The 27,041-nt window shown below is 56.4% G+C and overlaps 1 protein-coding gene across 2 annotated transcripts in view; it reads right to left on the bottom strand.

The window, feature by feature from the left end:
- The window catches only part of CTBP2 (C-terminal binding protein 2), a 95,157-nt gene extending 69,209 nt beyond the window's left edge, over nucleotides 1–25,948 (bottom strand). The window contains exon 1 of one of the 2 annotated variants that reach the window (XM_060171097.1): nucleotides 25,811–25,948. The gene's annotated coding sequence lies outside the window, so the exon portion shown is untranslated. The remainder of the gene's footprint in view (nucleotides 1–25,810) is intronic. The other variant, XM_060171098.1, reaches the window with a different exon arrangement.
- Nucleotides 25,949–27,041: the final 1,093 nt, after the last annotated feature.

Genomic DNA, 27,041 nt, shown 5'->3' with positions numbered 1-27,041 from the left:
GAAGCTTAACCGATACAGAAGCGACTTGATGCTGTGTTTGAGGCCCTGGGTTCAATCTCTGGCACCACACTGGGACGCCGTCAACTGTACTGGGAAGCTCCGTGAATGATGAAGCAGTGCTCTGCTGTCTCTCAAGAAACACAGAATAATAAAGGAGACGGGGGCAGGCAGCGGCACACCCAGTGCATGTATTACCATGTGCAAGGACCCAGGTTCGAGTCCTGCTTCTCCACCTGCAGGCGTCTCTCTCCCTCCACCTCTACATCTCTCTGTCCTGTCAAGTAAAAAAAGGAAAAAGAAAGAAATGAGGGGCTGAAGGTGCAGTGGATTTGTCATAACGGCATCGACCCCCAGCAATAACTCTGGTGGGGGCGGCGGCGGAGGGGGGGAGGGGGGAGAAGGCCAGGGAGTTCTCAACAGAGCCCTGGGTTCATTTCTTGGCACCACAAATAGCTAAATAAATGACTAATGATGCTGACAGATGCAGTCCAGAGGCCAGAGACAGCTCACCGGCAAGGACCCTGGAACCACGTGGGAGGCACCAGGGCACTGGAGGAAGCTCCAGAGCATCTTGGATGCCAGGGGATGCTCGAGTCCCACCGCCCCCCCCCACACAAAGGCAGCTCTCTTTCACGAAGAGGGTGAGGCCTGCTCTTTCTGCAGAAAACGCTTAGTGAGCAGTGGCCCGCCGGAACCCCGGCCCCGCTGTCCCCGGGCCACCCCAGCTCCTGGCAAACAGATCGGATGACAGAGTCAGCGAAACGCCGGTGCCAAGCGAGTCACATACACAGTATCCAAAGGGGCTCGGGACTCGGGACCGGCACCCTGGTGATGCTGGGCCCAGCCAGAGGACAGTGAGCGCCCACTCTTGGACCGGCCGGGCGTGAGGGGAGGACTCAGCCTGCCAGTCTCTGGATCTCCACTGCTCCCAGGCTGGAATCTTTTCACTCCGACAGAGATCACTCACTCTGTGTCATTCTCATATAGAGCTGTGGCTCAAACTTGAACAACATACATGGAAAGAAAAACACCCACAGGGAGTCCGGCGGTAGCGCAGCGGGTTAAGCGCACGTAGCGCCAAGCGCAAGGACCGGTGTACAGATCCCGGTTCGAGCCCCCGGCTCCCCACCTGCAGGGGAGTCGCTTCACAGGCGGTGAAGCAGGTCTGCAGGTGTCTGTCTTTCTCTCCCCGTCTTCCCCTCCTCTCTCCATTTCTCTCTGTCCTGTCCACCAGCGACAACATCAATAACAACAGTAACTACAACAATAAAAAACAAGGGCAACAAAAGGGAAATAAATAAATAAATATAAAAATTTAAAAAAAAACCAAAAACACCCACAAAGAACTCTTTTGAGACCCACTGGAGGCCACATTAGTCTCTGTAGAAGCCAGGTCTCCACATGCCCAACCCAGGGGCCCAGCAAGGTGGCAGCTGGCCTGAGAACACCTGGCCCACCTGAGCCCTCACTGTCACAAACCAGAACTCTCACAGCCGGGCTGCCCAGAGACTCACCAGGGAGAGACCAGGAAGAAGCCCCGGCCTTCACACTTCACCGAGGCCTGGGGGGCGGCAGCAATGAGGAGGCACAGCCACCTCAACATCCAGCAAAGTCCAAGATGCAGGTGTCCTCGACGCCCCCCCCCCCCAGCATCACAAAAGGTGTGGCTTCTGCTTCTGTGTCCTCCAGGGTGCCACACCTGCTCGCCCCACCCTCAGGCAGGAAGCCTCAGGCTCTCTGTCAAGTGGCTTAGACAGGCCTCCACCGTTCCTGCCATGACTGGGAGCAGTGTAAAGATTTTATAGGCGCTTTATAAAATGAAACATGCATGCGCATCTCCTCTGTGACCCAGCCATTGCCAGGGATCTGCCCCCGGGAAATGAAAACACATGTCCGTAGAAAGACAGGCCGTGCAGAAGCCAGTGCACACCACACAGCCTCATTCAGAGGGGCTCGGAGCTGGAGGGCAGGTGCCCTGGGCACAGGCCCCCCCGAGTGGACAGACAGCCAGACAAGACTGAGCCAGGCTGAAACAGCTCCCAGATATCTCAAGAGTGTCTGTGTGTGTGTGTGGGTGGGGGGGGGGGTGTTAAGGAGAGTAGTTACACAGCACAACCTGCATGGTTATAACTGCACTTTATAGTGTCCACACAGGAGGTCGGGCTTCGTGCAATGGGTTAAGTGCACGTGGAGCAAAGTGCAAGGACCAGTGTAAGGATCCCGGTGAAGCTGGTCTGCAGGTGTCTGTCTTTCTCTCCCCGTCTTCCCCTCCTCTCTCCATTTCTCTGTCCTATCCAACAATAATGACATTAATAACAGGGAAACTAAATATTAAAAAAATAATTTTTTAAATAAAGTGTCTACACATACGTGTGTGTGTGTATATACACGTTACATGAAATTCTTGGGTGGAGACACACACACACACACACACACACACACACACACACACTAGCACAAAAGTTTCCTTGTGAGGTCTGGATACAATGTGATCACAGCCGGCAACACGATACGGCAACACGATACTGAGAGATGACAAGTTCGCCTCTTCCGGGTGTCCTCCCTGCTTGCGAGAGAGGCCACTGTGTAAGATGACTGGGAATCAAGTGGTAGCAGTCACACGTCAGATGTCGGCAGTCAAGGCTTACCCAGTATCTCTGCCCAGACTGTGCCAGTAAACCCAAGCCAAGGGAAGCCGAGTGGTGGCGCAGCGGGTTAAGCACACATGGTGGAAAGCGCAAAAGCCGGCATCAGGATCGCGGTTCGAGCCCCCAGCTCCCCACACCTGCAGGGGGGTCGCTTCACAGGCGGCGTAGCAGGTCTGTCTGTCTTTCTCTCCCCGTCTTCCTGTCTTCTCTTGATTTCTCTGTCCTACCCAACAACGACGACATCAATAACAAGGACGATAAAAAACAGGGGCAACAAAAGGGGGAAAAAACAAACCAAAAACATACCAAGCAAGCAAGCAACAAAAAAATCAAGACCAAGTAATACTAAGCCCGAGGCGCGCAGGGTGGTGACTGTCGCAGAGGCGATGGGGAAGGGGGCTGCCTACAGACGCGGGGGGGGGGGGGGAGTTGGGGGTGTGACACGGGCAGGCAGTGGTGCACCTGGTTAAACACACACATTACAGTGCAAAAGGACCCAGGTTCAAGTCCCTGGCCCCCACCTGCAGGGGGAAAACTTCACAAGTGAAGCAGGGCTGCAGGTGTCTCTCTCTTTCCCTCTGTCTCTCTCCCTCCCCTCTAAATTTCAGTCAGTAAAATATTAGGAGAGAGAGAGAGAGAGAGAGCGATGGCCAAGATGGAACTTTCTGGAAACTGTCTCAGGTTGGCCCATCAGGACACCAGACTTCGGTGCTGTTTGGGGTAAGATGCCCAAGAGGTACCAGCCCCCAGGGTTCTAGACACACACACACACACACACACACACACACACACACACACACACACACACACACACACGAGCTTTTTGCTACAAACTCTGAGAACAGAGCCCATTATTCTACCCCACTTAGAGACTCGCTGCTAAGCACCACGCCCCACAAGTGTCCCATCAAGCCCCCCCGTGAATCAGGCTCACTTCCAGCCTCGGATCACAGGAAGAGGTTTTAGAAGAGGTTTTAAAGGTGGGTCCTCCCTAGGGGAGACACAGTGTGTGTGTGACTTGCACTGAAAGCAAACAGCCCCAAGTGAGCCCGTGGGTGAAAGGTCGCCAAGGCTTCGCACAGCCAGCGGGTCCGGGTCTGAGTCGCCACTGGCTCAGACGCCACTGACTCAGCACTGGGGTGCCAGCCTGATCCAGAAGCTAAAGCCAAAGTCATCTAGCAGCAGGGCACAGAGCTCACCATCAGCACCTCCCAAGGTGGGAACCTTGCCAGAGGCGGCGGCAGTGCTGGAAGAGCAGGGTGTCCAGAGTTGGTCCAAGGACCCAGACAGTCAGAAACTACCGGACAGAGATTTCCCTGACACCACATGGGAGACCCTATGGCAACAGGGGCAGCTCTTGTGGCATGGTGTCTCCACCCCAACCGAGTGAAAAAGTAATTTGGCAAGGTGAAGCTGTGTGTTGAGAGGGAAAGGGGGAGAGGGAGAGAGACAAGGAGAGAGGGAAAGGGAGAGGGGGAGGAAGGAAGGGGGAGAGAGAGTGTGAAGGAGAGAGAAACAGAGAACCCCCAAACCAAGCTAGAGACCCTCACCATCCTCCTACCCCAAAAGACTGTTCTGAATAGCCCGGAGACCATATTCTCAAAAACTCATTTGAATTAAATATAAAAATAAACCTCAACTCAGATTTGGGTTTTTATCGGCACAGCACTTCCCACCACACGTGAGCAACGGCAGCAGGTGAGTTCTGGGATCTCAGAAGCAAGCATGGGATTTGGTGAACAGCCGAGCGCTATTTTCACATCATCCTAATGAATCTCGTTTCAATAAACACAAGTCAGCAAGCACTCTGGGAATCTCCATGGTGCGGCGTACGCCGGAAGAGGAAGTCTTGGTGGCGAGTGACGGGGTGACGGGGACCTCACAAAGGGAGAAGCCACGACGGATGACTGTCCCCAAGGTCTACTCAGCGTCCATGGGTCTGATCCTGGCCCCGGGTGGGGGAGACAGCATCATGGCTTTGCAGAGACTCTCATGCCTGAGGCTCCAAACCCAAGGTTCAATCCCCAGCACCACCATAAACCAAAGCTAAGCAGAGCTCTGGTAAGAAAATAAATAAGTGGTCCGGGAGGTGCGCAGTGGATAGGGCACTAGACTCTCAAGCATGAGGTCCCGAGTTCAATCCCCGGCAGCACATGTACCAGAGTGATGCCCGGTTCTTTCTAAGTAAATAAATAAAATAAAAATAAATATTAGGGAGCCGGGCGGTAGCGCAGGGAGTTAAACACACATGGCGCAAAGTGCAAGGACCAGCATAAGGATCCTGGTTCGAGCCCCCGGCTCCCCACCTCCAGGGGAGTCGCTTCACAGGCGGTGAAGCAGGTCTGCAGGTGTCTGTCTTTTTCTCCCCCTCTGTCTTCCCCTCCTCTCTCCATTTCTCTCTGTCCTAACAGCAATGCCATCAACAACAATAACTACAACAACAATGAAAACCAAGGGCAACAAAAAGGGAAAATAAATTTAAAAAATTAATTTTTTTAATTTAAAAAAATTAAAAAAAAAAAAGCAGCAACACAGCAAAACCCTGGCCTTGAGAGAGAGGAGAGGGGCTGTGAGCCCCTGAATCCTGTTCAAACAGCCAAGGCACAACGAAGCAACAAGTGTCTGGAAATTAGGTGCAGAACCAGGAGAGGCCCTTCTCTCACCCGGGCCCTGAGCATCCGCAGGGGCTGCTGGGAAGTGACCAGGGGAAGGGGAGTGCAGGTCCCTCCCTGGCTCTGAAAACCTGTGCCAGGTTCATTCTCTGCCGAGCTTGAGTGAGCGGGGGCCAGGAGCTGGGGCAGCACCAGCAGTGGGCGGACCCTCAAGGCAGCCACCACCTGGTCAGTCCTTCCTTCTCCCCACCTGAGGACATCTGGACACCGCACTGACAGTAAACTAGCACGCGTCTCCCTCTCGATCACCTTCCCTCTTGGTTTGTCTCAATACAAAAGTAAGTAAGTAAATAAATAAATAAATAAACAGCTCCCAGGGTCTGGATGGGGGAGCCCCCAGGGGTATCCTGAGCCTCATGGTACCTACATTCAAGCCCCCCACCATGTTTTGCTTTTTTTTTTTTTTTTTTTTTTTTTTGCCTCCAGGGTTATTGCTGGGCCTCAGTGCCTGCACTATGAATCCACTGCTCCTGGAGGCCATCTTTTCCCTTTCATTGCTCTTGTTGTTTATCATTATTATTATTGTTGCTGTTGTTATTGCTGTCATTGATGTTGGATAGGACAGAGAGAAATCAAAAGATATGGGGAAGACAGAGAGGGGGAGAGAAAGGTAAGACACCTGCAGACCTGCTTCACCACTTGCAAAGTGATGCCCTTGCAGAGGGAGATCTGGTCGGGGGCTCCAACTGGGATCCTTATACTGGTCCTTGTGCTTTGCGCCACGTGCGCTTAAGTCACTGTGCTACCACCCACCTCCCCCACTTGTGTTTAAACCAGAGCACTGCTCAGCTCTGGTCTATAGTGGTGCAGGTACTTTGGATCCCTAGGCATGAACGTTTCTTAGCATAACCAGTATGCTATCTCCCTTGCCCTAAGGCCTTTTTTAAAGCATCTCAAGGCCTGTTGCTTCTAGAATCAGAGGCAGGAGTTTCCCACTGTCAGGCTCAGGAGAGAGACCTCCCCATGATGTGTCTTCATACACACACACACACACACACACACACACACACACACACCCCCTCCCGTACTTTCACTGGGTCAAGATCTCTAGACAAAAATCATTCTCCCCCAGTGGAGACAGGAGGTGGGGTGGGGTGGGGGTGGCATTGCTGGTGGCTTGGATGGAGCCAAGAGCTCAGGGGATGGCAGCATGATGTTTATCCCAGGCTCCCTGTTGACTCTTTACCTAGAGAAAGCAAGTGAGGGTCAGGGAGATGCCCACTGGGTAGGGTGCCTCTTATGCCATGCAGGTCACCGGGAGTGGGTGAGGGTAGCCTCTCTGAATGTTAAAAGGCCTGGGCCCTCCTCTCCCAGTATCCCCCACAACATAAGTTAGCAGGGTGATGGGGGGGGGGGGTGGCTTGAAGAGAAAAGGAAGGTGTTTCAGCAGGCAGAGCTCCTGACTTGCAGGCATGAGTTCGAGCCCAGCACCCAGTACTGGAAGAGGGGCGAGACTGGAGGGGACAGATAAGAAGGGAGTCACAAGCTAGCGGAAAATTATCTGAAGACCCCACCAACGTGTCCTGGAGCTCCGCTTCCCCAGAGACCCACCCTGCTGGGGAAAGAGAGACGCAGACTGGGAGTATGGACCGACCAGTCAACGCCCATGTTCAGCGGGGAAGCAATGACAGAAGCCAGACCTTCCACCTTCTGCAACCCACAATGACCCTGGCTGGGTCCATGCTCCCAGAGGGATAGAGAATGGGAAAGCTATCAGGGGAGGGGGTGGGAAATGGAGATTGGGTGGCGGGAATTGTGTGAAGTTGTACCCCTCCTACCCTATGGTTTTGTTAATTAATCCTTTCTTAAATAAAAAAAAATTAAAAAAATATATTTTTGATAGAGATAGACAGAAATCAAGAAGGAAGAGGGAGATAGAGAAGGAGAGATTCCACCAGGGAAAGACAGAAACAGGCTAAGGGGAATGGATCCATCCACCAACATCATGTTCAGCGGAGCAGCCTGAACTCCCGCCTCCTGCTCCCCAGGAAGCATTTTGGCCCCGACTCCCAGAGGGGTAAGAGATAGGGGAGATGACCAGAGGGCTCTACACCCCCGTTCCACCAGGACCCAAAGCGTTTGTCATCAGGAATCATGTTTTTAGACCATAAACGAAAGGGAAGCGAATCTGGAAAACACCAGAAGAAGCCAGGCCGGGCACTGCTTTTCTGTCTGAGAGAGGAAAGGACAGATGCTTGGAAGCAGGTAGCGACAGGTATAGTGGGGACCTACAGAGGAAGTGGGGGCAGGAGCAGGGAAACATCTTTGTTTATGGGTGGGGTAGGTAGCATAGTGGCTATGCAAAGAGACTGTCATGCCTGAGGCTCCAAAGTCCCAGGTTCAATGCCCCACACCACCATAAGCCAGAGCTGAACAGTGCTCTGGTGTTTCTGTGTCTCTCTCTCTCTCTGCATCTCTCTTAAAAATAAAGTACTTAAAAAAAAAAAAAAAAGACATTTATACAGAGAGACAGAGGGTTACAGAATCAGCCCAGATCAGGGGTTTTCCCATGAAGGGGTGGGACACAGAACTCTGGTGATGAGAGGTGTATGGAATTGTACCCTGAAAAATTACCTTAAACATTTGTAAGTCAGTATTAAATCACTAAGAAGAGAGACCTGCAGCCCTGCTTTACCAGTCCTGAAGCTTTCCCCCTATAGGTGGGGACCAGGGGCTTGAACCTGGGTCCTTACAAAAGGTAATGTGTGCACTTAACCAGGTGCGCCACCGCCTGCCCCCATTGTGTTCTGTCTCTTGTAAAGACCTGTGGAGGATCAGAGACTGGACCCAGAACAAATCTGGGTCACTGGCTGGAGACCCGGCATCCTCCACGGGGCAGCAGACAACAGGATCCCACAGGACCCCAACTTCATTCCCCGGGAAGACAGTCAAGCACTGGGAAGGCCTCCTCAAAGCGCACAGGGCAGCCAGCAAAGAAATCTGTGAACGGCCTGCCAGCCTCCGGACCCTGATGTGGAGCATACAAGGCCCTAGGCACTGGCTGAGGGGCACCTGTCACCCTCCGAAGGCAAACGCCTTTGGAAACAAAGTTCCTACTTATCCCCCCCCCCCCAGCATGGGGGTGTGTGGACAGTGCTGCTCCTTGATCAGCTGGTCTGGCTTCCCTGGAACCCATCTGGGGTCAGCTCTGATGTCTCTCGGCCTGAATGAGAAAGGGCCTGGGTCAGGGGGCGGGCGGTAGTGCAACTGGTTAAGTGCATGTGTTACCACGCACAAGGACCCTGGTTCAAGTCCCCTGGTCCCCAAATGTAAAAGGGAAGCTTTGCAAGTGGTGAAGCAGGTCTGCAGGTATCTTTCTCTCCCCACCTCCACCTTTTTTTTTTCCTTCTCTGCCTCCAGGGTTATCACTGGGGCTCAGTGCCAGCACTATGAAGCCACTGATCCCGGAAGCCATTTTTTTTTTTCCATTTTGTTGGATAGGACAGAAATTGAGAGGGGAGGGAGAGATAGGGAGAGCGACAGACACCTGCAGACCTGCTTCACCGCTTGTGAAGCAGCCCCCACCCTGCAGTTGGGGAGCTGGGGGCTTGAACCTGGATCCTTGTGTGGGTCCTTACGCTTAGCACTATGTGTGCTTAACTGAGTGTGCCACCGCTTGACCCCCCGTCTACCCCCCTTCCCTTCCAAGTTCTCTCTTTCCTGTTAAATGAAATAATCCACCAGAAAGGCTCACCTCCACCCAGGAGGGGGTTCGGGGAAAGGTGGCTGGGGGTCAGGTTCGCCCACCTGGGCTGGCCCGAGCTGAGATGCCCAGTGCGGGAGTGAGCTCCGTGCCCGCCGTGCGGCGGGGGATGGCACACGCAGGTACGCTCGACCTTGGGATGGAGAAGACGGACAGTCGGCCTCCCACGGAGGCCTCAAGGACTGTGCTAAAAATAAGTTTAAATACAGAGGCAGGGAGGCTGGGGATAATCAAACGTCTGAAACTAGAAAGAGCAGCGGTAATCAATTTACATCTCGGCCAAGGCTCAGAATTACCATCAGCGAGGGCAGTGCTTCTCCAAGTCGGGCGGGCAGCACTCACGGCCTGATGGGAAAGCGGGAACCAAGGAGCCGCCCGGTGCCCACCAGCCCCCCACCCTGGTTCCTGGGTGCAAGGTGCCAAGCGCCGTGTCCCCAGAAGGTGACGGAGCTGCCTGGAGCTCTCAGCCCTGGGGGAGACCCAGCAGCAGGCAGAGGTGCTAAGTTTTGGCTTGACAGAAGGGAGATGGGGCTTCCGACCTGTCAGCCCTTTGCTTTGCCCCCAGCATCCTGAATACTCTTGGCAGTCTTTCTTTAATTTTCTCTCTCGCTCTTTTTAAGTTTGTGGCCAGGCAGGTGGTTCAGTGGGTAGAGCTCAGGGTCTGCACGTGGGAGGTCCCAAGCTCAAGTCCTGGCAGAGAAGTGATAGTGCTGCCGGTGTCTCTTTTCTCTCTCTTCCCCATCCTTCCAAATAATAAAAATGTTGAGAGGGTAAAAGGGGGGGGGGGGCGGTAAGGGAGAAACTAAGTTAGCCTAGAACAGGAACAGCTAAAAGAGGTCGGTAATAAATGAAAGAGGGCTTCGGGCTTGCGGCTGCAGGGGCAACCACGTGGCCTTTTCAGCTCACTTGTCAAAAATGAGCAAAGCTGCAGGAGAAAAGGACAGAGCCAGAGACAGACAGACAGACGCACCATTACAGCTGGTGTGCAAGTGCCTAGCAGCTCAGTCCCCACCTCAAGCACCCACCCTTGCCTGCTCTTACCCAAAGCCCCTCCTCTCTGAGCCTCCTGGACATACTGAGCCCTCAGACATGCCCCAATCCAAACCCCAAGGAAGGGGAAACTGAGGCAGTGTCAGGTCCCCCAGGGTCACACATGACAAGCTTCCAGCAGAGCCTGCACAAGCCAAGCTGCCCCTGCAGGCCCCTTCTGTCAGAGGAGAGCTACCACCCCATGACCCCCGGGGTCCCACAGAAGAGTTACGTGGAGGCAGAGGGGAGGCGGTCCTTTTTGGTCTCCAGGGCGGCTTCTCTGCACAGAGTCTCAGGCAGGCGCTCCAGAGAGAGAGAAATGGGAATCTCCACCTCTGTATAAGACAGGCAGGGGGGAGTCGGGCGGTAGTGCAGCGGGTTAAGCACAGGTGGCGCAAAACGCAAAGATCGGCATGAGGATCCCGGTTCAAGCCCCCGGTGCCCCACGGGCAGGGGAGTCGCTTCAAAGGCGGTGAAGCAGGTCTGCAGGTGTCTTTCTCTCCCCCTCCCTCCATTTCTCTCTGTCCTATGCAACAACAACAACATCAACAACAATAATAACTACAACAATAAAAACAAGGGCAACAAAAAGGAAATAAATATTTAAAAAAAAAAAAAGACAGGCAGGGACAGGAAGGTGTCAGGCCCGCAGGTGAACCCTTATACTCTAGAGCAGAGCCCCACTGCCTAACTCTCTGTCCTCTTCAGCCAGTTGGGCCCCCGGACCTGCCTCCCAAACACTCCTCCCACCCCAAGTCCAGCCCAAGGCCCAGTGGCAGGAAGTCTAAACTCGGGGCAGCCCATAACCCACAGGCATCTCTTTCTCCATACCCCCCCCCCCCCAGTCTGCATCTGCTATTGCTCTGTTGAGTTCAAGGCTGCCAGGCCAGAACTCCCAGCCTTGGGGCCCTAAAACAGACACACGGCCATGTCCATGTCACAGCCCCCATGTGTCCAGACCACCCGACTCAGTCACCTTCTCCAAGAGTCACAGGACACTCTGGAAGCCTATAAACCCAGGCGCGGAGCCTTCTACCTGAAGGACTGAATTCTGAAGCGCTCTGGAATCTCTTAAAGGTGGTTTTCCCAATAATGCATAACTGCTTAATTGGGAAGTGTACAAAAACATAATTACACTGCCTGGCACGGCAATATTGCATGTGGGAATAGAGCTCTCGTTCAAGCATTCGGCTTTATTCTGTATTTAATCTCTATTAAGATGTCTACGTGAAAACAGATCTGCTGGTTTTCATAAACACTATAAGTCACCTGGTTACTCCTCTGCTGATCTGGATCCAAATGCAGCCCCCAAAGAAATGGCTCAGCCTCCCCAAGACCTCTTCCCCCCGCACATACTCCAGCAGACTTGAGGCCCCCCTCACACGGACCCCCGTAGCCAGCCATGAGGTGCTCGGCTGGGCAGCAGTCTGGGTGACAGCTAAGCGTTTCTCTCAGGAAGACAACTCTTTTCAGGTAACGGAAGATTCCCCTGGGAAGTGAAGGCGGGAAGAGCAAATCTGTCTGCTCAAGACAGCGGGCAGGTACCAACTGGCAAGGCGCCCCTTCAACCTTCCTAGTAGTCCACCCACACGAAGCAGGGCCTGGTGGGGAGAGCCTGGGAGATGCTCCCACGTCTTAATTAAATAAAGGCCCTTCCTGGGGTTCTCCAGCTTGGGCTCTGATTACCCCAGTGGGAAGCAACCCCTGCTCCCGCTCCACCCCAAAATTTAAAAAATAATAGAAAGAGGGGGTCGGGCTGTAGCTCAGCGGGTTAAGCGCACGTGGCGCAAAGCGCAGGGACCGGCATCAGGATCCCGGTTCGAGCCCCCGGCTCCCCGCCTGCAGGGGAGCCTCCTCACAGGCGGTGAAGCAGGTCTGCAGGTGTCTGTCTTTCTCTCTCACTGTCTTCCCCTCCTCTCTCCGTTTCTCTCTGTCCTATCCAACAACAAAAGACATCATCAACAACAATAATAACCATAACAAGGCTACAACAAGGGCAACAAAAGGGGGAAAAAAATGGCCTCCAGGAACGGTGGACTCATGGTGCAGGCACTGAGCCCAGCAATAACCCTGGAGGCAAAAACAAAAAAAAAGTAAATAAATTAAAAAAAAAAAAGATGCTATGAAAACAATCTATCAACCTTGAGAGTCAGGAGTCGGCACGCCTGGTTACCATGCACAGGGACCAGGGTTCAAGTCCCTATTTGCCATCCACAGGAAGAAGGTATCACGAGTAGTAAAGCAGGTCTGCAGTTTCTCTTTCTTTTTAAAAATTTTTATTATCTTTACTTATCGGATAGAGACGGCCAGAATCTGCGGATAGACAGACAGACAGACAGCTCCGGCCCTGCTTCACCACTTGCAAAGCTTTGCCCCTGCAGGCGGAGACTAGGGGCTTGAACCCTGGGCCCTTGTGCACTGTAGTGTGTGCGCTTAAACAGGTGCGCCTCTCTCTCCCTCTCTACTTGCTCCCTTCCTCCAATTTCTCTGACCTACCTATTAAAAAAAAAAAAAAAAAAAAAAGGCTGCCAGGAGCAGTGGGTTAGTGGCACAGCACCAAGCCCCAGTGATAACCGTGGTGATGATGAAATTAAAAAAATAAAAAGGGGGAGTCAGGCGGTAGCACAGCGGGTTAAGCGCAGGTGGTGCAAAGCGCAAGGACCGACTTAAGGATCCCAGTTCAAGCCCCCGGCTCCCCACCTGCAGGGGAGTCTCTTCACAGGTGGTGAAGCAGGTCTGCAGGTGTCTGTCTTTCTCTCCCCCTCTGTCTTCCCCTCCTCTCTCCATTTCTGTCCTATCCAACAACAACAGACAACAATTAAAAACAACAAGGGCAACAAAAGGGAATAAATAAAGAAATTTTTAAAAAAATAAAAAGGGAGGGGCCAGGTGGCGGCGTACCTGGTTAAGGACACACAGTGTGCTTAACACTTACAGTGTCCAAAGACCCAGGTTCAAGTCCGTGCTCCCCACCTGCAAGGGGAGAGCTTCATGAGTGAAGCAGAGCTGCAGCTGTCTCTCTGGCTCTTTCTCTATCTCTCCTTCCCCTCTACATGTCTCTGTCTCTAATAAAATAAATTTTAAAAATTGTTTAAAATATATAAAATAAAAAGGGGAGTCAGATGGTAGCACAGTGGGCTAAGCACACGTGGTGCAAAGCACAAGGACCCACGTTAAGGATCCTGATTCAAGCCCCCGCTCCCCACCTGCAGGGGAGTCGCTTCACAGGCGGTGAAGCAGGTCTGCAAGTGTCTGTCTTTCTCTCCCCCTCTGTCTTCCCCTCCTCTCTCCATTTCTCTCTGTCCTATCCAACAACGACGACATCAACGACAACAATAATAAAAAAAAAACAAGGGCAACAAAAGGGAATAAATACATAAATATTTAAAAAGAAAAAGGACCAAGTATCAACATCGCAGTGCATCCATCAACAGGCGATGGCCTGGATAAAGGTCTATGCCGCTCAGCCAGTACCTGCCGCTCTGAACAGAAGCGGGAGGTGAACATGCAACGGGATAGCAGCAGGGAGGTGAAAGACAGCTCCCAGATGGTTTTGCTCAGCTACGGAATATAAATAAGACCAACCTGCATAAATAACAACCACCACCAAACTGACTCTCAGCCTGTAGTTGTCAGAGGGGCCGGGGAGAAGAGGTGTGGGGAGGAGGCAGAGAGGGAAAGAGGGGGGAAGACGGGAGGTGGGGGAGGGGTGGCGCTGGAACTTGGGTAGTGAGTGTGGTCTCACACACAAGATGTGAAACTATACCCCCTCCAATCTTGGGGAGTGTAAGATTATAAAATCAACATTATAAAAATATCACTGAAGGGAGTTGGGCGGTAGCGCAGCAGGTGGCACAAAGTGCAAGGACCGGCATCAGATCCTGGTTCGAGCCCCCAGCCCCCCATAACCAAGTGCTTTCACAGCAGGAATGAAGTTCTTGTCTTGGTGGAAGCAGGCTATTGGTCTGGCAAAGCTAGAATTCACCCACCAAAGACAGGAGGGGAAAAATTATATATGTCTATGTCATCTAGTCTACGTCTAGTCTTTATGTCTAGTCTTTAGACATAGACTAAAGACTAGTCTTTCTGTCACCTCTCCAGATTCAAAGGAGGTCTCGAAACTTTACATCAGGCTCAACCTGACGCTGTCGACTGGCTACAGAAGAATGGCAAACGCTAGAAGAAGTCTATGTCTAGTCTGTGTCTAGTCTAGTCTATGTCTAGTCTTTAGTCTGTCTAGTCTAGTCTATGTCTAGTCTTTAGTCTATGTCTAGTCTTTAGTCTATGTCTAGTCTTTAGTCTGTGTCTAGTCTTTAGTCTATGTCTAGTCTTTAGTCTATGTCTAGTCTTTAGTCTGTGTCTAGTCTTTAGTCTATGTCTAGTCTTTAGTCTATGTCTAGTCTTTAGTCTATGTCTAGCCTGTGTCTAGTCTTTATGTCTAGTCTTTAGTCTATGTCTAGTCTTTATGTCTATGTCTAGTCTTTAGTCTTTGTCTAGTCTAGTCTATGTCTATCTGAAGACACACAGCAGGTGCCAGCACGAGCACACACATCCCTCCCTGGGCGAGGCCCTGGGTTCTATGCCCACCCCTGCCATGGACAGAGGGCACTGCCCTGACATTTCACTCCTCACTCTCATAAAAAGCATCAAGTAAAAAATCTGCCCGGAGAGGTGGCTCAGCCATGGCATCCATGTGTCAGGCCCAGGTTTCATGCTGGCACCTGTGTCAAAGGCTCTCACCCCCATTTCTTAATAGAGGGCACGGCCCTGCGAGGACCGGGGTGCACCCCATTAAATCTGAGACTCAGGAACACCCACAGGCAGGCTTCATTACCACGGGGGGCGGGGGGGAGTTATGCCTGCTCTAATCTGACTCCTAAGAACAGCGTCTTCTTATGAGGCTGTAGGTCTCACTGGACAGGGACCAAGGGAGCACCTTCCAGCACAGACCCAACCCCAGGACCACCTCCACCCAGCTCACTGGGTGACCCCAGGAAGGCTTTACCAGAAGAGTTTCCTGGCATTCAGAATCCCCAGGGGGGAGTCTGCTATGATGCAGATGTCCTGGCCCCAAGGCCCAGCTTCTCCAGAGAATTCAAAGAGTGTGTGACAGCTGCGCAGTGCCCTGAGGATCCTCCGAGCTTCTGGGGTCACCCTTGCAAAGTGCCAGGGCAGTCACTCTGACAGAGGGAGGCGTACAAGTGCAAACCACCAAGGCCACGGACAGCTGTTCACCAGGAAGGCACCCAGAGGTGTGTGCCTGATGCCAGGGAAGGGCCTGGTGGGAAAGGGCGCCCACGTGTAAGCTCTTGACTACCTGCACACGAGTGACGACACACTGCCCCTGCCACACCAAAGTGCCCCCGGCGCCCTTGACGTCTACCCTGCCATGCCACTCCTGTGAAGCTCCCTCTCATACCTGGAGCCCAGCAGGAAGAGGCGCAGGGGTGAGGGAGGGAGTTGGCACCCCACTGGCCCCCTGGAGGCGATCAGGTTCACCCCGGTTCCTGGGTTAACTGAATGCCCACAGACAGCCACAGAGTGCTGGGGACCCAGGGCCAGAATGTTCCGTAAGCCCCACTGCCTGTCCAAGTGGCCACCGTGCCTTAGGCTTCTGGGCAGGGGCTGCACACTGAGCTGCGCTTCCCGTCAGGGACTGCTGGGGTGGCATCTGGGGGAGGGGGCCCTGACTGCTCAGTGCCCCTTCCTGGCCAGGAAGGATGGCACGTCTTAACAGAAAGCAAATATTTTCATGGGCACTGCTCAGCAGGACATTCCAGAGCCTCAAAACAAGCTCACGAGAGCTTGGCGCACAGCTTGGGCCCCAGGGGTCAGTGGGGAGAGGGGGAACCCCCCCCCCAGTCAGGTCCTGGGCACCCTGGAAGCCCTGTCCACCTGCTATTTCTATGCCAGCCAACCCCACTGAAGTGCACAGCAGGCAAAGGTTCATTTTACACGGGGGGGCGGGAGGGGGCGCTACAGACCAGCAGGAGACGACTTATTTGCTTTGTAGGTATGAGGTCCTGGGTTCGAGTCCCAGCAATCCCTCCCCCCCCCCCCACACACACACACACAAAGGATGGGCAAACTCACAATTTCACTGCTACTAGGCCAACACTCAGAGATGCCACAGGCCAGGGAGCTTCCCCCAGTGCCATGGTGCTCCCATGTGGTGCTGGGGCTCAAATCCAAGCTGCCAACACAGCCAGGATAGTGCCCTCCACAGTGAGCTCTCTTCTGGCCCCCCTTTCTCTCATTTGTGATTCCAAAACAAAACCGTTTCTGCAGACCCCCAATTGCAGCCAAACGTACCCGGCCCAGGCCCTGGCTAAGTGCATTACCACATGCCCTGCTCCCACCCTGTAGGAGGGAAACTTCATGAGTGGTGGACTAGTATTGCAGGAGTCTCTCTCCCTCTCCCTCCTCTCCATTCCTCTGTCCTATCAAATAAAATTCTTAAAAAGGGGGGAAATGATGGCCCCGGTGGTAACCCTGGTGATACACACATACACACTCCAGATCCTTCCCAAGCCCCCTCCCTCCCCAGCACAGGAGGCACTGAGGGGCTGCAGAGCCAAGCGCGCTGTCAACCTCCCAGCCCTGGGTCTATCCCCCACAGTGGGGAGACCCTCTCAGTCCCCTCAGGAGCATGTCACTCTTCCCAGCTGCCCCACTTGGCCATCCTGGCTCTAAGGAGAAGCATCCTTCCTGTCTCCTGGTGACAAACTTGTGCAAAGAGCCTGGTACAGTGTCCCAAAGCCTCAGCAAGACAGACGTCCCAAGCCGGGGCCTGCCAGGAGCCCACACCAGGCCAACCTGCCACGTCTATACTCACAGACACGCCCCCGGGCAGCTCTCCGCTGCCCACCCAAGGACACACCTGGCCAGTTCAGGGCGCCCATGCACATGCAATGCCAGCCCACACTCTGAAGCCACATTCTTAATCCCGGGCTTAGCAGAGATATGGGAAGGAGTGTGTCATGTTCTTGGTTTTTTTTTTTTTGGGGGGGAAGGGTGAGTCCCTAGCCCTCTCACACACAGAGAATGGAGGCACCAGCAGCATCTGAGTGGGGGCCACGGTGGGCGGGAGCTGACACACCCATGAGGCATGGGACACCATGGGAGGGTCCCCTGGGCTTCACTGAAAGCACTCAGCTGTGATGTCACCTTAGGGACTCTGCCTGGAGGGGGGGTGTTGCCCAGAACCCGGAATATGACGGGACACACCTCCTCCAGCCCACTCGGGTCTCTCTTCCAGTCTCAGCAGAGGACCCCCCCCCTTCCCCCCCCCCCCCCCCGCAAGTGTCCAGGCTGTTTGTCCTCTCTGTCCCCTCAGAAGCCAGCCAGGCGCACACGTGCTCGGGAGGGAGTCTGGGCAGGAAGGGAATCTGGGCAGGAAAGCCAGTTTTTCAGGAAAAGCCCCACCCCCCACCCGCCCAGGCTGCCAAGGTCAGCCAGGAGAGCGGGCAGCACCTGGCTCCCTCCAGCGTTAATCAGCCAGCCGGGAGGGGCGCAGCCAGGCCACACCCTCGGTGCCAGCCCCGCCCCGGGCGCACACACCTTTTGTTCGGGAGTTTGCGCTCACATTCCTGGCCGGGGCCAAGGCCACCCCGGGGGCTCACTGGGTGGCGGTGAGGACGACCAGGAGGGAGAGACGGGTGGGGGGAGAGGGGCTCCCGGGGCTTCTGCAACACCTCCCCGAGGAGGGGTCTACGAGGGGGAGGAGGCTTATGGAAACCTGGAGCGGGAAGTTGGAAATCCTAGAGTGGAAATGAAGCACAGCTGGGCCCAAGGTGCAAACTCACCACCAACAAACGGCGCAGCAGAGACTCCAGGCCCAGTCCCCGAGGGTGTGCCACGTGCTGTGGGGGTGGGGTGGGGGTGCAGACACCCAGGTGGAGGGCAAAGTCGGCTTTCCGAATCATTGCGGGGGGGGGGGGGGGGGGGACAGAAGAGGTTGTCTCGACGTGCTCCGTGCGCCATCCCTCCCGCCCCGAGAAGCAGCACAGGCCCGAGAAGGCGAGACTTGTACGACTCCAGAGTCCCTGACTCAGGGAGCCTCTCTGACCCTCGGTATCTTTATCGGAAAACCGCCACCAGTCCCCACGCGCAGAGGGTGTGAGAGGCGACGACTGAGCACAGCTGGAGAAGCACTCCAGCCTCAAGGCCCTCTCCCGGATGTGGGGCTTGGCCTGGACAGCACCAAGCCTCAACCCACCCCCCAGCCCCAGGCATCCTCTGATGTTCATTAACCTCAAGGAGCAGTGGAAACTCTCTCTCCAGCGGCCTCCCTGGCTGGGCCAGGTGGGGACACAAACACCGTGGCAAAGAAGGAAATTAAAACAAGCCGGACCTCTCCTCCCAGCCCACGTGACCGGGAAGGCGGCTCTGGGCTGAGAAGGTCATTGCTTTACTCCCTGGGCCAGGCAGGAGGTGCCAGGCCCGGGCAGGCCTGGGGCGAGAGAGAGAGAGAGAGAGAGATGCAGGCAGGCAGGCAGGCAGGCTGCCCGGGCAGGAATCTGCCGGAACCTCGACCCTGGGTTCAAATCCCAGCTCCATCTGTGGGGAGTGGGATCTAGGGGAGGAGGAGATCAGGGTCGGGGCACCCACGTGGCCCTGGGTCCCATCATCAGTCCTGGCCCTTTAGGGCAGCTCAGAGGAGGCCACACCATGTGCCCTGGGAGGGGGGTGCCAAGGGCACCAGTAGGTGCCCAGTCAACGCCTCGGACCTTCCAGCCTCTACCATCGCCACCATCACGCAGTCAGTCAACAAACGCCCGTCCAGGCTGCAGGCCCCCAAGGTGCTGAGGCTCGGTCCCACTCGGTACCTGGAAGGCGGCTGCCGGGCGTCCTCCGTCCGGGCTGCGCGGGCGGCTCCGGGCACTCGGGCGGGCGGGGCTCCGAGGGAGGAGGAAGTGGGAGCCCGAGGGGAGTCGGGGGCTCTTAACCCCACCTCTGGGCGCCTCCCCACCCCCGGAAGCCCTCTATTTACACGTGAAAAGGCCCCGAGCGGGGGGCGGGGCGCTTCCGGAGGCCCAGCGGCGGGGGTGGGGCCTCCAGGTGCACCGGCCGGCGGGGGCGGGGCCGCCAGGTGGGCGCACCTGAGGGCCTGGACCCCCACACTCGATCCCCCACACTCGATCCTTCCTCGGGGGACATGCAGCCAGGCCCCGGCCCCGGGGGAGGGGAGGAGGGGGCCGCACCCCCCTTTCCGTTGAGGGTGCAGACCGGGTCCCAGTGTCAGCGGCTCCCAAAGTGGTCCGTCCCAGGAGGTGGAGACTCGCCTCTGGGTGCCTGGGGGCCGGGGCGGTTCAGTCTTGTCCCCACCGCCTCGCCTAGGCATCACTATTGACCCCAGGAAGGTGGCGGTGACTGCTGGCTGAGAAGTCTTTAAGATCAAACGCACCCCGCGGCTTCTCTGTCTGGCAGGGTGTGGGTGCAACCCTGGACGGTTGTAAGGCCTGGGGGTGGGGGGTCGGTGCAGCCGGGACAGGCACATCACGGGCAGGAACTCAGTGCAGAAAAGACAAAGCAGACAGACCCTCTCCCCCCCCCCCCCAAAAAAAAGGCCCCATGTCATCAGGCAGGATCCCCAGGTCTGGTGATCCACCATCCATGGGGTCTCTGGCGTCTGGGAAGCCATGGGCCCCCAGGTCTGTTCATCTGTGCTCCCCCTCCCGCAGCAAGACCGCCCCAAAGTGGAGCCCCTGTGGCCCTACTCCAGGCTTCCCCCGCAGGCAGCCCTCCAGGTAGGCAGCTCCAGGAAGCAACGGCCCCACCCTCCACACAAACACACCCAGGGCCCAGCCAGGCCTGAAGGAGCAAGGGATACACTGAGACTGAGCCAGGCCTCAGGGAAAGCCCTCCACCCGCGGAGCCTCACCTCTACAGCCAAGGAGCTCCAGGGCAGCTCCGCACACCCTGCACCGCCCCCCTTCCTCCCTTCTCACCTGGGCAGGTACAGCACCTCCAGCTTTCACTGCACCCGCCCGGGCTCATCTCAGGATAGTTTGGCAAAAAAGACAATGCCTTCAGGCCAGGGGGCTGACCACTATGATCCCGTCCAGGGTCCCTTCCGCAGAAACCTCCCTTCCAGAATGAAGTTATTGTTGGGGTTGGGGGGGACGGGAGTTGGAGTCAGTTTGCCAGCCTTGGGGCCAGCCAGGAAGACCCCTCTAGGTGGGTACTGCACCCCGTCTTTCAGAGGACCCAGCCCACGTTTCTGGACCACAGGCCAGGGCAGGGAGGACTCTAGGAATAAAACCACCATTTCCAGTCAGACAATCTTCACGCCCGTCAACGGTTCTTTTAAGTCTTAACTAAGAACTGGCTTTTACTGCAGAGCAGCAGCGTGCTCAACAAGTGGGATAAAAGCAACAGAAAAGGGGGTGGCAAGACCGCCCACCCCGGCAGCAGAGGGAACAAACAGCAGAAGTTTTTTGAGCCATGACAGGATCCTCTCCCCCCCCACCCCAGGCAAGGGGAGCCACCAGGTTCAGCCATTCCAGGCTGGTGCTGGCTTAGGAGCGATGTCACCCAGGGTGGAACTCCAAGTCTCTCTGTAAGATGGAAAGTACCCCTCACCCCGGGAGGAAGAGCCCACACACCTTACCACAACCGTGACTATTACACCAGCTGAGCAGTCAGCTTCCCGAGGGGGGGGGGGGGGATGGTTAAAGTAGTTTCTGGAAGGTAGCATTTGCTCAGGGAGAAAGGGGACTCAGCACCTCCTGCCACTGGAGCACAGTTAGGTCCTTGTTGGAAACTTCAGCTCCCACAGGGAAGCAAACAGAGAGGGCTTCCTGGAAGCGGAAGAGTTCAGAAATGGCCACTCCAGCCTCTGCTAGCTTGGGCTGCACTTTCCTTGGCAGTTCAGACAGATCAGAAAGTCCTCTCAGGCTGGAGTGGAACCCACCTAAACACAACTGCTTCCTGCTCAAATCTTAAAAGTTCTTGAAACTCCATTTCAAGGGGAAAAAAAAAAAAAAAAGGTTTGCCTCTTTTCTGCTTTCTGGGAAGAACCCTACTAAGGATCCATCCGCCTGTTTGCCAACTCGTTCCTCCAAAGGCATTCTGGGAGGAAAAGCAGGCACAGGGAGTTAGTTCCCTGGCCTTCCGGAAAGAGACCACCTCAAACACTCAGGCTGCAGTGGGGGTGGTGTCCAAGCCTGGCAGAGACAGATGCAGGTGGCTGGGGGCCTATGCTGTCTGCAGCCCCTGAAGCTTCCAGAAGAATGAAGGCAAAGTGCTCCCCTTGGTGCCCTTGTCAACATTCCACAGACAATGGTCTGTTCTCTCTCTATTGTACATTCTGTACTCGTGTGTGGATCCTCCTCCCCCCCTTTTCTTTTTCTCTCTTTTTGCACAATGTGCAAAAAGCCTTTCTTTTCCTGGGCAAAGTCCCAGTCGCTCAAGAGAGCCCATAAATTAGGTTTTAAACATTAGTAATAACAGCAAAAGCCAACTTCGGACTCTGCCCACCCAACTTTTGTGCACAGACGGCAGAGGAGTCACACTGAATTCAGGATCGAAAGAAACCCTCAACACCTTCAAGTTTCCAGCAATTATTCAACAGGAATTTCCCAAACCCCGGAGAAAGGCTTTTGTTTTTGGTTCTAATATTTTAAAAGTGTTTAATTCTTTAATACATAGGCCATCAAACAGACTGGAATTTTTTTAAAAAATAAGATCAAATGACTGGGGAAGGTAGGAGCTCACGGGGGTGGGGGTGGGGTGGGGGCTTTCTCCCCTTCCTTCCTTCCTTCGTTCCTGGGAAGCTGTAACTTTAACTGCTGGCCTACTGCAAGAAGAAAGTGATCCAGGGGCAGCCCTGGACTCCAGGCCAGATCCCAGCTTGCAGAAGGGAAGCCACACTCCACATTGCAGTGGCTGATACAGGCATCTGGGGGAGGGGGGGACCCATCTCAGAACCACGTGGCTTTTGCTCAGTCCTCCTTTTTCTAAATGGCTACAGAAACACAGAAACACGTCCCGGCCACACAGAAACACGTCCCGGCCTCCGCAGTGGAGCCATGAGCCAAGCACTGGAAATATTAGCGGTGCAGAGCCGGGCGCGCAGAGGAAAATATCCTGTGTGAACGTGTATCTGTGGCCTGGATGGAGGGCCAAGTGGGCGGCTCCTGATAAAGGTTATGACCTGAGGCCCCGGCTGCGTGCACATACGCTATGCCTGCCTGCCGACAGGCCTTCTTTATGGGAACTGCAGAGACAGAAAGAGACCAGCACTGTGAACTCTTGGAATTTGCTCCACTTGCGGAAAACACTAAGAGCCAGGGGTCTAAGTCAGCCTTTACACATGAGCTGCTAGAATTGGCACCCAGTGTGCCTTGCCTTCCAGGCTCAGTCACGTCCAGTTCCCAGCAATAATATCCCTTTCAAATCCTCTGAGCTCCCAGTTCTCTGGCTATGTGACCCTACTGGGTGTGTTTACCTTGTAGCCAGCAGCTCAGGAGAACCGACAAAGTTGCAAGGCCCAGCAAGGCAAGGCCGCTGGTTCTGGAGGTGTGTTAGTTGTTGCAGCTGTTTGTTTACTGCCGTGTTTATTTCAGACTTACTGAGTAGGATCCCAGTTTGGAGTTTTTTTTTAAAAGCCAAGAGTAAATTTATTGATTATTCCCAGAGAGGATAACTGATGGGCTAGTTAACCATTACACAGAGCAATTTTTCCGGCTTCACCGTGGAAAGCAAAGTCTACTTCCCGGGGAATGGAACAGGTGTGTCCCAGTCTTCAATATGGCCAAAATATTTCCCTGAGTATGTCACTGGTGTATTTTTTTTTTTTTTACAGTGCCAGCAGTGTTTGTTTTTCCACTTGCCAAACTTCCTTTATTTTTATTTTATTTTGACTTTGACTTTAAAGAGAGGCTTTGCAAGCACTCTATCAGCTTTGCCATAAGTTACCATTCCTGTCCAGCAAAGAAAGACATTTTAGGAACAAAGAGTTCTTTTTTTTTTTTTAATCAGTTAAGAAAAAAAGTAATTCGCTCTGTTCCGCTCAGCCAAGAGAACAACACCCAGCCCATTCAGAGGGCCAGCTTTAAAGACCCCGAGCAAAGTCATAAATAACCCAGGCCCACAGTGCGATGGGCCCTACCACCCTCGCCCAATCTTATCAAGATACAATTAGACAAGGGGGGAGGGGGTGGAGACAACAGACATTTTCTGCAAACCCAAAGCACCAGGTTGGGTTCCAAAACAGCTCCAACCCCAAGATCTAAACACTCACTCTACTACACCCCTGCCTCTGCAGGGCCCATGTGGGTCCCCTACCCTAGGGGCACAGAGGACCAATCAGGGCAGCCCTAACTCCCGGGGTACCAGGGGCAGGTGGGGAGGGGGAGGGGGTGAGGCCACGTCCACACTTTGACCAAACCCCTTTGATGCTCTACAGAAATATGCCGGCTTATTTCCTTTGTTTGGTCCTGTTATACTTAATCAAGTGTGAACAATTAAAGTGGTTTCATTAGAAGCAAGTGCATTCCCGGCTAAGGTCCAACCGCACTGGGGACTATAGGCAGACTTTGCAAAGAAGGCCTTCTCTTTCTTTCTTTCTTTCTTTCTTTCTTTCTTTCTTCTTTTCCCCTACCCTCTTAGAATCTTCTGTCTTAACTTTGCTTTGGGGGAGGGACAATAAAAAGGGTACTTACTACGTTGTATTTTTGTTTTGCTTGTTTTAATTTTTTTTAACAGGAGACTTTAACAGAACAGTTTTGAGCTTCGTAGTCAGACAAAAGGAAATTTCATGTTTTAGCTCCCACTTGAGATATGCACCCCCCCCTCCTTTCCCTATCTTACTTGGGGGCAGGAATCCTGTTTCAATATTAAAGCTACTGAAAAGGTGATAAGCATTTTGCATGTCGCTTTATAATGGCTGGAAGTTCTGTCTGAAACCAGATTCGTAGAAAAACAGCACTCTCTAAATCCCCCGTCTTGTCAAAATGTAAACGACCCATATATATGTATGTGTGTGTATATATATATATATATATATACATATATATATGTTTTTTTTTTTCCTCTTTCCAAGACACTAGACTTCTCCAAAGTACATACAGGAGTTCGACTTGAGGCCCTAGAGGTCATCTGGTAGCTTTTGGTGCTGAGCAGGAAGAAGCTCGCTCCTCAGCTCGCTCTGAGTTGAGCTCCGGACCCGCCGCCTCAGCATAGAGAAGGGAAGAGAGGGAGGGAGCGAGCGAGAGTCTGATAGATTCTGCCAGAGTCGGCAGAGAGGCTGCCACCACTTTGTGAACTCACCAAAATAAACGGCCCCTCCAAATGATCCATGTCAGATAAAAATATACCAGCCGTCTCTAGCATATCCAACGGAATTGCAAATCAGCCACTTAGCATTTTAAATTCCCGATGCATATTTATAGACTGGAATTCTCTCGTCTACCCCCCTGAAGCCACTCACACAGGACTCTCTAAGAACTTAACCGGCTCTCCCATCGTTACAGAAAGAAAAAATAAAGTGGGGGGGGGGGCGGGGAGTAAAGTGGTGTATCCATTCAGGTCTGTTCTAACAGCTTAGGGCCACCGGGCCTGGCGTGGCGACTCTGGTCCTGGTCAGCAGGCCACCACTTCCTAGGAGAAAGCTCTGCTTTCCTTCCTTGCCGGGTCCCCGGGCCAAGCAGCCCTCGATCCCCTTGTGGACAGAGTCGTGGGCCCTGGACCCTTGGAGGGAGCGGCCCCCACCCCCAGAGCGCGCTCCCGCCGCCCCGAGCCCCGCGGCCAGCACCCGGCCACCACCGGAGCGAGTGTCGCCGCGGCGCCGCGCTGCCGAGCTGCGGCCTGTGCGCCCCGAGGTGCCGCGTGGGCCGCGGGCTGGAGGCAGGCCCCGGGGAGCCGGGGGACACCGGGGGGTGCAGGGGGAGAAAGTGACCTGCTGGAGGAAGAAAAGCGCTTCCTCCCCCGCCCCCCCCAGCCGGCCGGCCCCCGAGACCGCGCCACCCCGCCGTCCCCTCCGCCCCGGGGTGCGCCCTCCCCGGCCCCTCCGGCGAAACTTTCTTCTTGGGGGCTCGCCCCACCCGCAAAGTGTGCGGGCGGCGGGGGCGGCGGGGGCCGGGAGCGGGGCCCCGGGAGCGCGGCCGGGGCGCAGGCCAGGCCCGGCCCCCCGCCCCGCGCCCCCGCCCCGCGACTTTGGCGGGCGCGGCGACCGGGCGGGCGGAGGCGGCAGATGCGGCCCCGCGGCCAACAATGCGGGGCCGGCACAACAAAAGGCCGCGCTCGCCTCCCTCCCCGCGCTCCGGGGGCGCCGCGCGGGCTGCCCGGTCGGCGGGGCCGCACCCCTGGGAGCCCCCCCCCGCGCCCCGCACCCCCGCCCCGCGGCGCCAGGCCCGCGCTCGGACCCCGTCCCGGGGGACCCGCCGTATTGTCCCCGCGGCGAGCCCGGCCCGGCCCGGCCGCGGCCCCCGCGCACCCACCCGGCCCGGGGATCGGCGCGGGGACCCCCTGCGCTCGGGGCGCACCCCCCCATTCTGCAGCAGGTCCCGATGGGGAGGAAGGCGGCCGCCTACTTGGCATTCGTCAACTCGCCGCAACAACGCGAACCCGGCGGCTGGGGGCGCGCAGGGGGCCCCCCACCCACCGGCACTCGCCCCCCCCACCCACCGGGCCCCCCACGCCGGGGCGCCGGGCCCCGCGATGCGCCCGGAGGCCGGCGCGCGCCCCCCGGCCCCCAGCGCCCCCACCCCCGGGGCGCAGGTGAGCCCCCCGCCCCAGGGCCCCTTCCTCCTTACCTCGGCCCGGGCCGCCGGCGTCCGCGGCGAAGGGCGCCCACCCGGGAGGCGGCGCGGCGGCGGCGGCGGCGGCGGAGGCTCCCGCCCTCCCTCCTCCTCCTCCTCCCGCCCCCTAGCGCGGCATGGCCCCCCGCCCGCGCCGCCCGCTCCTCCGCCGCCCGCTGCTGCGGCCGCTCCGGCCACCTCGCACTGACACGCGCGCCGGGGCGGCGCACACAAAAACTTAATCTCCGGGCGCCCGCCCCTCCCCCTGCCCGCCCCCTCCCCCCCTCCCCTCCCCTCCCCCTCCCCCTCCCCCGCCGGCCCGGCCCGGCCCGGCCCGCCCTGCTCCGCCCACCGCCCCGCCCGCCCCCCCGCTCACCGGGATGCGGCGCCCAGCTCGGACCCGGGGCCGCGGGCGTCCTGCGCCTTGTGCGTGCGGGCGGACGGGCCCCGGGGCCTGGGGGCGGAGGGGGAGCTGGGAGCCCACCCCGCGGCCCGGCGGGGGCGGGGGAGGGGAGGCCGGGCGGGGGGCGCCGGCGGCTTCTGCTTTTTTTTTTTTTTTTTTGGCAAAGGCGGGGTCTGCGTGCAAACCAATGACACAACCCCACATGGCCGGCCGCGCCCCCCGGCCCCCGGGAGCCCGAGCCCCGCTGGGGAGCAGCGCGGGGGACCCCCGAGTCCGTGGGCACCCCCGAGGCTAGAAGTGGGGGGCGGCCCGGGACCTGGGGGCGCTCCCTCCCTCTCCGCGGTCCCTCCTTCCATCCCTCCCTCCCTCCCTCTCCGCGGTCCCTCCTTCCATCCCTCCCTCTCTCCCTCCCTCTCCGCGGTCCCTCCTTCCACGTGGGCCCCCCGGCGGCCGGCCACGTGGGGGGACGCGGGCCGGCGCGCAGCACCCAGGGGTGGCCCTGCCCGCCCCCCAGACCCATGTGCCTCCCTCCGAGCCCCTTCCGGGGTGGGGGGGCAGCTTTCGCCAGGCCTGCCCGGCGGGGTCAGGCGCCGGCCGGCCGCTGGGGGCACTTGCGCGCCCCGAATCCGGATCCGGATGGGGGGGGGAGGCTGGAAGTTGGCGCGGCGGCCGCCTGCTCCGGGCGAGCGCGGGCTGCTTTCGGGGAGCTGTTTGTAGGGGATCCCCCCGGGTGCGGACCCCCGGCCTCGCAGATCGAGGGGCGCGGCGCCTTGGGGGGCAGGGGGCTGCAAGCTGACCACCACTACGGGCGGCCCAGGCCCTTCTAGACCCGACCTGGGCTCC

The sequence above is a fragment of the Erinaceus europaeus genome, chromosome 14 (genome assembly GCF_950295315.1).
Source record: "Erinaceus europaeus chromosome 14, mEriEur2.1, whole genome shotgun sequence".
Lineage (NCBI taxonomy): Eukaryota > Metazoa > Chordata > Mammalia > Eulipotyphla > Erinaceidae > Erinaceus > Erinaceus europaeus.
This window is presented reverse-complemented; position numbering and strand designations above follow the sequence as displayed.